The sequence below is a fragment of the Heterocephalus glaber genome, unplaced genomic scaffold, assembly GCF_053883595.1.
Source record: "Heterocephalus glaber isolate CG9 unplaced genomic scaffold, H.glaber_assembly_v1.0 deba00000621, whole genome shotgun sequence".
Classification (NCBI taxonomy): Eukaryota; Metazoa; Chordata; class Mammalia; order Rodentia; family Bathyergidae; genus Heterocephalus; species Heterocephalus glaber.
Window position 1 is genome coordinate 18,866,789 of NW_028258153.1, and position 9,413 is coordinate 18,876,201.

A 9,413-nucleotide genomic window follows, 5' to 3' on the forward strand; every position below is an offset into this window, starting at 1 on the left:
ATGGCAGAGTTGGGCCAAGTTCCGGCTGGGGAGCCAAGTCCTGTGTAGGTCCCAGTGCCTGGATGTTTCTTCCATGGAGCCCTGTTAGGGTGAGTATGGAAGAATGCTCCAACCCCACAGGGTCTGAGGGCCTCCCCCACCCCAACTTAACTCTTTCCATTTGAATCTTGGGGGTCTCCCAAGAATTCACTACTGTGAGGTCACTGTATAATCCTTGGACTAGAAGCACTGGGCTTGTGAATCTTAATTCTCCTGCCATCATGGCTGTGTCTTTTCATGCCAAGTCAGTGGAGGAACAAGAATTGTTCAAACACATTGAGAGGAGTTTTGGGGAAAAAAATGTGTTTTCTTTGATTTGCCAAGGATGGTGCTAGTAAGACTTCCTACTATACTAGTGACATAAATGCTAGTGACATTTGTCCACAAGCGTTCTTTGGTGGAAGGAATGAGTCCTGGCTGTTCTCCACAGACCTTCCCAGACACATTTTGACATGATAAAGAGTGATCTCATCAAAACTTGCTAAATGCTGGGGGTGGGGGAGATGCTTGGAATAACAGTGGCTCACTCTTAGGAAATGCTGCTTTGCCATTGGCCTTGGGGGAATAGAGAAAAGTATAGCATTGAAAGATACAGACTTCAGTAACTCTAGAAGGAAAATGATGTATGAAATGGACTCCGCGTGTTGAGAAGGTTTAGGAATACATTAAACAATTCATTATATATATAACAAATACCATATATATCTATATGGTATGCATAGACTGGTGATAACAATTAATGTTTTCTATGTCTAAAATACTTCTTTCAGGGATTATAGAATAGCTGGACACCACACCTGTAATCCTAGCACTAGGGGACTTTGATGCAAGAGGATTGATTACAAATTTGAACACAGCCTGGGCAACTTGGTGAAACCCTTTCTCAAAATAAAAAATAAAAAAAGGGCTGGGGATGTAGCTCAGTGGGAAGACCCTGAGTTTAAACTCCAGTACTGATATATACATAAAATAGAAATTCTAAGTGATAAGAAAGTTTTGATTGTAGTTTTGGCTGCATTTTTCTTTCATAGAAAGAAACACATCTTATAATCAATGGTATCTTACATTTGATGAAATACACTAAGCATATTTTTTCTCCAATCCTTTGATGTCTGAGCAATTTTCTTTGAACATTGGTTGCTCTTCCCCATTTTCTTTCTTGCATCTTCCATAATTTGCTGCTGTAGTTTCTGTAACATGGAGTGGGTTTTATAGATGGCAAAGAAAGTCCGACTTCAGGAATATTTAGGAAGTAGGATTGGCTGGCTGGTTCATGTACTGAATAGATATGGTGAAAGAGGGAGCAGGACAGGGATGATTCCCAGGTTTCTGGTTGCAAGAGTTTGACAAATTATGATGCCAGGACCACATCTGGCTGAGCACCTGGTCTTATTGCATTTGGGCTGCTTTAATGGGACACTGTGGGATGTGCTAGGTAGCTTATAGACAATAGAGATTCATTCCTCACAGTTCTGGAGGCCAGGGAGTCTGAGCTGAAATGCCAGTAGATCTTGTGTCAGGTGAGGGCCTTCTTGCTGTGTCTCTGCAACATGAAAGGGGCAAGAGATCTCCTTCGCAGGGGCACAAATCCAGACTTCATCACCTAATCTCACTCAGAGGCCCTGTTATGGCTTGTGTCTAGATGTCCCCCCAAAGCTTCACATGGTAATAGGTGGGGCTTTCTCAGAGGTGGATGGATCTAGTGTGTGTGATGCTGGGATTAAGGGTGTGTGATTACTAAATCAGTCCACTGATTGGTTTGGCATAGTGCTGGGCAGGATAAGGTGCCGTACCCTGGATCTGAGTGGTACCTGCCCTCAGCAGGCAGCCGGGATAAAATATAAAGGACAGAAAGAGGGCTGCTGTGATCGCTGCTTGTCACTTGCTGCTTGCTCTTTTTGCTGTCATCTACCAGTCATGAACTGTTTCTCCTCTGCAATGCCCCTCAGCCATGCCATCCTACCTTGGAGCCAGCTGACTATGGATTGAAACTTCTACAAACTGTCAGCCAAAATAAAGCTTTCCTCCTTTAACTTTAGGTGTTGGATATTTTGTTTCAGCAACAAGAAAAAGTAACTAAGACAGACCCCATCTTCCAATACTATCACCTTGGGAGTTAAGATTGCAATGTATGAATTGTGGAAAGAAAGTGGATTCAGTCCGTTGCACACTTGTTTTTGTAAATAAAGTTTTATTGACACTGTCACATGCATTCATTGTGTATTGTCTGTCACTGATTTTATCCTACAACAGATCTGAGTAATGGTGACCTAGACCATACAGTCCAAAGTTTAGAATACTGTCTGGCCCATTATAGAGTGTACCAAGCCTTGTACCAGGGAAATGGTGGTATCTCTGGATTAGTGTAAAGAATATGAGAAGAGCAAATTTACAGGGGAGAGATGATGAGCTTGCTATAATGACCTCTCTCATGGATCTGTCTATAGATGAGCAAAATATTTGTTTAATGAGAGATTATGAAGTCAGTAAAACAAAGAATAGAGCTGAAGACAAAGATGTTTTTAATGGTTCTGCAAAGAGAGGGCTAACATAGAGAACTTCAACATTGGTTCTGAGCTAGTCACTTAGTACAGAAAAGCTTATACTCAAAGCATTTCTTTCTCAGCCTCAAGTGCACTGAAAATGTACACTGAGTACTTCCACCAGGAGCAGTGAAGACAGAAGTGACAAGATCCATCCAGATGTGGAAACTGGGAGCCAGGTCTTATTACCAGCAGGTATTTAGGATGTTTCTGTGTGATCCATGTGCTGAACAGAGCTTTCCAATTAAATGTGATCTTGAGGAATGTGATCTAATCAATACCCAGAGAATGAAACCTGAAAGTTAGTTTCACATCTACTTTATCCTTTGCAAGTGAAAGTGGAAGATATATTTTACACGGTTTTACTTTCCTCCTGAAGAAACAATGGGAGGAAACAGTTTGTAAGGAGCGACTTTACAGTTGAAGGGATTCCTGCCTGGGGTGCCTGAAGTGGGTTTTATGCATAACAAAAGGTCAGTGGTTTCTGGGCTCCAAGAGGATTAGAGAGTTGTCTGATGACACCTGCCCCCTCCTTCCTGCCTCTATGACCGAAGACGGAGATGTCTGGCGGAAGAGCAGACAGAGGCGGGTGGGGGTCAGAAACGGCTGAGTTTTAATCTCAGTTTGGAAATCACATGGAATGTCCGGGGAGGAGAGGCCGGTTGGAAAACGAAATAAACTGGCAATTGAAATTCAATAGGCAACTTGAGTGAGTTCTGGTCAAACACAGTAGAATCACCTGCATTGTGAAAAAAATCAAAGAATGCCGGGCAGCGGTGGGGGGGAACACAGATGAGATAAAGAGATCAACATTAGCCCTCTTCTGGGAAGACTTGCTGGGGGTATTAACAACCTGCTTGAGCTTTTGATTTTTGTGACTGTCTCCAAAATGGACAATGTGGGTTGAGGCTCTCCCAGACCAAGTTCACCAGTCCAGCCCAGTTAAGGTGCCTGCTGCTCTTCTGCAGGTGCTGGTGCTGCTGGGAAGGGCTGGGGGTGGTGTCTTGAGCTCTTTGTGGGTGCCTGATGAGAAAGGAGGTGCTGAGGATGAGCTAGGTTGTGTGCCCTGCCTCGGGCCATTTATTCCTTGGGCCAGTCTTAAAGACAGTGACAAGCATTTGAAATGGAATGGAGACAGGAAGCAAATGAAGCCCTTAGGCCGCCGGTTATCCTCGATAGACTAACGGGCAGTTGTGATCACCTCTTCAAGGTGACCTCTGGACACAGCTTTATAGGCGGTGAGGAAATTCTGGGGCATCTGGCAGCCTCGGTTCCTGTGTATGCTCGGCATGCTGGTGGGCAATTACTGAGTGAGGGGAAAGGGATTGGATTATTAATAAATGAATTATTAATTATTATAATTGCATTTGTCGTTTATTGAACACCAGCCATGCACTAGAAACCGAGCAGACCTTAAGAGTCCCTGCCCAGTGGGGGAGGGGCCGAGGTAATTACATTTGTGATCGAAGCAGTCACAGGCACAGTGTGACTCGGGCATCCGTTAAGTGCACTCTCTCTGGAGCCACATATCTTATAGGATTTTTCTAATTTGTTTATGGAAAAATGGAGCATGAGCTATTTGTCAAGGTAAAAGATGCTGCATCAGGTTATTTTAATTAGTATTTATTATATTTTCCTATTAGCAAGAAGAAACTAGATGAGAAAATGCTTTCATGCGGAAACCTACGCAGTCTTTTTTTCCTTGCTCATTGTCTCCTCAGTGAGCGCTGAGGAGCAGAAGGGGTCCACACAAGTGTGGGGGATCATTATGCCCGGTGGAGAAATTACTTCTGGGCTCACTTGTCATGAGCATCCGGTTTGAGAGGCAGAGCAGCACAGCTCCTTAGTTAATATTTAATTCTTAATTCTTTTTTAAATTTTTTTTTTTTTTGAGACAGGGTCTTGCTGTGTAGGCCAGGCTATCCTTGATCTCCCTTTGTAGGCCAGGCTGGCCTCAAACTGGTGGCAAGCCTTCTGCCTCAGCCTCCTGAGTGCTGGGATCACAGGCGTGCGCCACCACACCTGGCTTGCAATGTGTCTTTTACTGTAGTCATTTTTAATTTTATTATTTATTCATTTATTTATTTTTGGTATGGGGATTGAACTCAGGACCTTCTGCTTGAGAGGCAGGTGGTGGCACCACTGAGCTAAATCCCCAGCCATTTAAAAAAAATTTAAATTTTCATTGTATGTTTTGATCACACCTTGCTATGTAGAATTGAACTCCTGAACTCAAGAGGGGTAAAACCAAGTTCAAGTCACGTTGGGTCAGTTGTAACAAGCTTTCCATGCAGACCTTTCTCATTTTTGCTTTTACTCTGTTCGTACAGAGACTCCACTGGTAGCCTCACTCATTACCTTCCTTGTTCTCCACACCCTTCCTCTGGGACTGCCTCTCCATATCTCAGGGTCAGTCTGAGAAGGGCTGGTGGCATGCATGGGAAGGCCACCCCTCCACCATGTGAAACCCACCCCTCCAGAGGAATACGTGCCCCCCAACCCCCCATTGCTTTTTGAGGCACTCCTAGGTCCTGGACATCAGGGCCCCACAGTGTGACTTCATCCAGACCGTAGCTGGGCAGTGTTCCCACAGGTTCAGGGAAGCGTATGGCACCCAGCCACGCTGACCTGAACCTCTGCACGTCATTTCGAGCGAGCTCCCATTCACACAGCACTGTGAGCTGGATAGTGCACAGGATATACCGCCTTTCTGTCCAGTGGATGGGGCTGTGTCCAGGTACCCTTCCTCCTCGCCTTCCCAAGAAGGAGGCTGGGCAGGCATGGAAGGACTGCTGAATGATCACCATTGACCACAGGACATCAGTTTTGGAATTTTTTTTTTTATAAACCCTTGTGTCGAGGGCTGACTTTTAGTAGATTGCAGCAAGGGAGCTGCTCTGCTACGTATGAAACCCCAACCCAGAAGCAGTTGTCTATGAATGGTTTAGCGCCAGGTTCCCCACGAACATGCATTCTGTGACGAGCAGTTTTGGAAATTTTTAGCAATGCAGACATTACACATTCCATTCTCTGCTGGGAATGGTGGACAGCCCCTGGGTAAACATTTACTTATTTCTGCTTCCTAAAGGGCTGGACTGGAGGATTTTAGTTAAACATATGCAGCCTTCAGTAAATAAGATACTTATTTACAATGACAATCATAATGTGGAGATATTAACTATAGCAGGTGTTTCCCACCAGTTTCTATGGATTTCTGAGAGGACTCTGCATGTTTCCAGGTTCTTCCCAGAATCTCCTTCCTGGAACCTCCACCTCACACTGCTGCCATGGCCCAGAAACGTGTATGTTGGAGGTTCAGATCCATGTCAGCGTCCTTTCCTCTCACCTAGAGCTTACCAGTCTTAGCTTGTGGGAACATCAGACCCAGGTCTGCCATCGGAAGGTTTGCTTCTTAATGCACATTGTGACCATCGAAGGCCAACCCCTTCCCTTGCAGCTGTATAAGCAAGTGCGTTCCTGTCCACTTTGTCAACACTCTGGCATTCAGAATGTATAGACATTTTCTTGAATTTCCCTGTATTATGGTTTTTCCACTGGGGGATTAGGAGGCTAATTCACAGCCATGTGATTACAAGAAGATGAGTGAGGAAAGCAACAGGGACACTATTCTATAAGGTCTTTGGGGCCAAACAAGGAATCGGTATGCTTCCATTTCCCTAATGGGCAGAGGAAAAAAACAGAGCCCCAGAGATATGCACCTGCCTAAGTGGCCAAGCAGAAGTAACCTATGGACACACAAAAAAGCATCTCTCGAACAATTCCATCAGCATTTTATGGAAAGAAACGTTTAAAAAGGAAAGAGAGAGAGGGAGAGTGGGGGGGGGGACCAATTTACAAGAACCGTGGTGTAAGTCCTGCCACAGTGCCAATTGCTAGAAGCATTGGAGCCTGGGCAGGGGGAGAAATCTATTCACTCATGGCCCCTAGAAAAAAGTCGTCCAGGCTGGCTCATAGCTCGTGCCCCGAGGGAGTCACACCTCTGGCTGACTGATGACGGGGGATTGATTGCTTCTCTGCCCAAGCTCCTTTATAGCGTCTGTGCCTTCTCATTGAGCTCGGCTCATTCCATGCAGAGCCTCTCTGGGACTCTTGGCTCGAGGGACGCAGGAGCAGGTGATGTTGTGCTTGCTGGGTTTCAGGACTGATTTACTCCTAAGCCGGGTGCAGGGAGGAGTCCATCCTTCTACCTCAAGTGAGTCCCAGGCAAGCAGCTCTGTCCTTACTTTTACCAAAGACCCTGCCTGTGCTTTTTCTCATACTATTCTTACCCTTTTCAAAATCCCTCGTGGGCGCATATGTGGTTTTACTCCTCCCCCCCTTTTTCCCATGGGGAATAACTTTGTTTACCGGATGTAACCTCTCAGCGAGGCTGGTATTTGAGTTTCAAGGTTTTGCTTTTTTTTTCGGTACTGGGGATCGAACTCAGGACCTTGCGCTTGCAAGGCAGGCGCGGTGCCAATGAGCTAAATCCCCGGCCTCAAGGTGTGTTTTTCCTCTGATCTCCTTTGCTTCCCGGAACACTGGGTGCTCCAGCCTTTTAAGGCTTTCTGGATCCTTGCAGTCATTCCCGGGGAACATGCTCAAGCCGCCGAAGATCCCTTTGGAAAACACCTCAGATCTTCGGAACTGACCGCAATACGCGAAAGGCTTGGCTGGGAGAAAGAAGGCTTTGCTAAGGCTGCAGGCCCGGCGGAGCAAGTGGCCCGGCGGCTGTCTCTGCGCTCCGGAAGGTGCAGTGCCTGCGCCGGGCGCGAGGTGGCGCTGCAGGCCCGCGCACGGACCGGACGCGCGGTGGGGAGGAGCTCCCCCCCCCCGGCCCCCGCCCCCCGGCCCGCACCGGCTCTTTCTCACCGGCCGGGGACCCGGAGCTGGCCCGGGATAGACAGTTCACTTCTATGTTGCCTCCTCTTCAGTTTATCAACGTGCGAATGAGTGAATGTATGAATGGGCCCTAAGCGCCTGCTCAGGGCGGAGGCCGCGGGAGGCGGCGGCGGGAGCTGGGCTCTCCCGAGGCGGGAGGCGCGGACAGCCGGGTCCCCTCTTTGGCTCTCTGAGCCTCCGTCTCCCTCTCTGTGACGGGAGGAGAACGCTGCTGGGAAGAGGAGTGGACCCGGCGTCCTTGAGGCCTGTCCTTTGTCCCTGGCTCACTGTGTCCCGGGCTCTTCTCTGTCCTGGCCTTGCGTTAGGCCTCGGGCTGTCCTGCGTGCCAGCCATCGCCCCATCCTTCCGCGGTGGGGGGGACCCCAGGAGCAGCCTGGGCGGCAGTCAGCGCCCCCGGTGCCCTGGACACCCGGGTCAGCGCAGCGCCTTTCCACACAGCTGCCCAGAGCCGCAGCCGGCCACGATGGTCTTTTCTGCCCTGAACTTCCTGTCAGGCTTGGAAGGCAGACCCGGGGCTCATCCTCGTCTCTCTGTCCTTCCTGTCCCACAGCCAACAGGTCCTCGGAGCTGCTGGTCTCCCGCCTCTCCGTGGTGTCCCTGGTCACCTCCCTATCGCCAGGTGTGCGCCCTCTCCCCGCCTGCGACCTTCCCAGAAGGTGGATGGGTCGCTGCTGTGCTTCAAGGCCTGCCAGCCTGCGGAGAATCTGGGGACCTGTGACCTAGTCCCTCCTCCACCCCCGGGCCAGCGGCCTCCCGCTCCTCCTCGGTGTCCAGAATTACAGCTGGGTAGGAAGCTCCCTCCGCTGACTTCTCTCCGCCGGGGGCCGGGGGTGGGGTGGGGCGGGGGGCTCTTCCGTCGTCGTGTCAGCACCTGGCCCTGTCATTTTCTCAGCCCCCTTGCCCTGAGTCACCATTACTTTTCCTCCGTGGGGCCGGGCTCGCGCACCTTTCCATGCTGCAGCTCAGTGCACTGCCTGGCACGCAGTACGTGCTGGAGAGGATGTGTTTTGTCACTGAAGGCGCAGTGAGAGACTCTGTCACCCATGAGGCCAGGGAGACGCTGTTGGTTTGAGTGGAATACCGATGTGGGGTATAATTTGGACAAGGAATCTGCTCTCTGTGCAAACGTCCTGACAGAGGCCACAGTACACAGAAGGCTGCAGCCCCGTGCCACGTTTCCTGCTGCCTGCTTATCTCTGCTCAGCTCCCTCTCACATCTGGAAGCCACTGAAGAGGCCTTGCATTGCTCATGGATTAGCTGTGGGTCTCAGCTAACGGCCAGACTGGCCTGTGCAGGACACCAGGCGTGGCTGGCAGCCGATGCAGAGGGAGGAGTGCAAAGGGAGGAGGGTCCTTGGAGACTCTGAAGCTGGGTTCCCGTGGGAGGTGTGGAGAGAACCAGGCCCGCAGGAGCCTTTTCTATGCAGCTGTGGAGTCGGCGGGAGAAAGAGGGGGAGGAGGAGGAAAAGTAGCAGCAGCAGCTGAAATCTGTGTGATAGGGGCCCACCACGGGGTCATTCTACTCTTGGATTTCAGGACACATAGGAGCTGGCTTTTCTTGCTAATGGGGGTGATTCGAGGTAACCATACAAAAGAGGAGGGCTTATTTATTTATTTTTGGCACCAGGGATTGAACTCGGGACCTTGCGCTTTCGAGGCAGGCGCTGGAACCACTGAGCTAAATCCCTGGCCCAAGGATGCCTTTAAATGGTGGCTGCCTCTTTCCATCCACTGACACAGACTCAGTGTTGGTGGATGGGTGAGTGGGACTTCTTGCCCATGAAAGGCGTCTTCTGGCTATGTCGTGCCTCCTCTTGTGCCCCTCCCTGGATGCTTAAGGTCTTGAGCACATTCCATTAGAGCTGTTTGGAGTTGATTTTCTGGCAATGTCTCCCCAGTGACATGGTATCATCTATAGCTCGAGACTTT

General features: G+C 49.3%; 1 long non-coding RNA gene across 1 annotated transcript; it reads left to right on the forward strand.

Annotated features, from left to right (window-relative positions):
• Positions 1-7,421: 7,421 nt before the first annotated feature.
• On the forward strand, positions 7,422-9,080 carry LOC147829378 (uncharacterized). Its single transcript, XR_015449200.1, has 2 exons — positions 7,422-7,541; positions 8,035-9,080. It is a non-coding gene; the product is annotated as an uncharacterized LOC147829378 (long non-coding RNA).
• Positions 9,081-9,413: the final 333 nt, after the last annotated feature.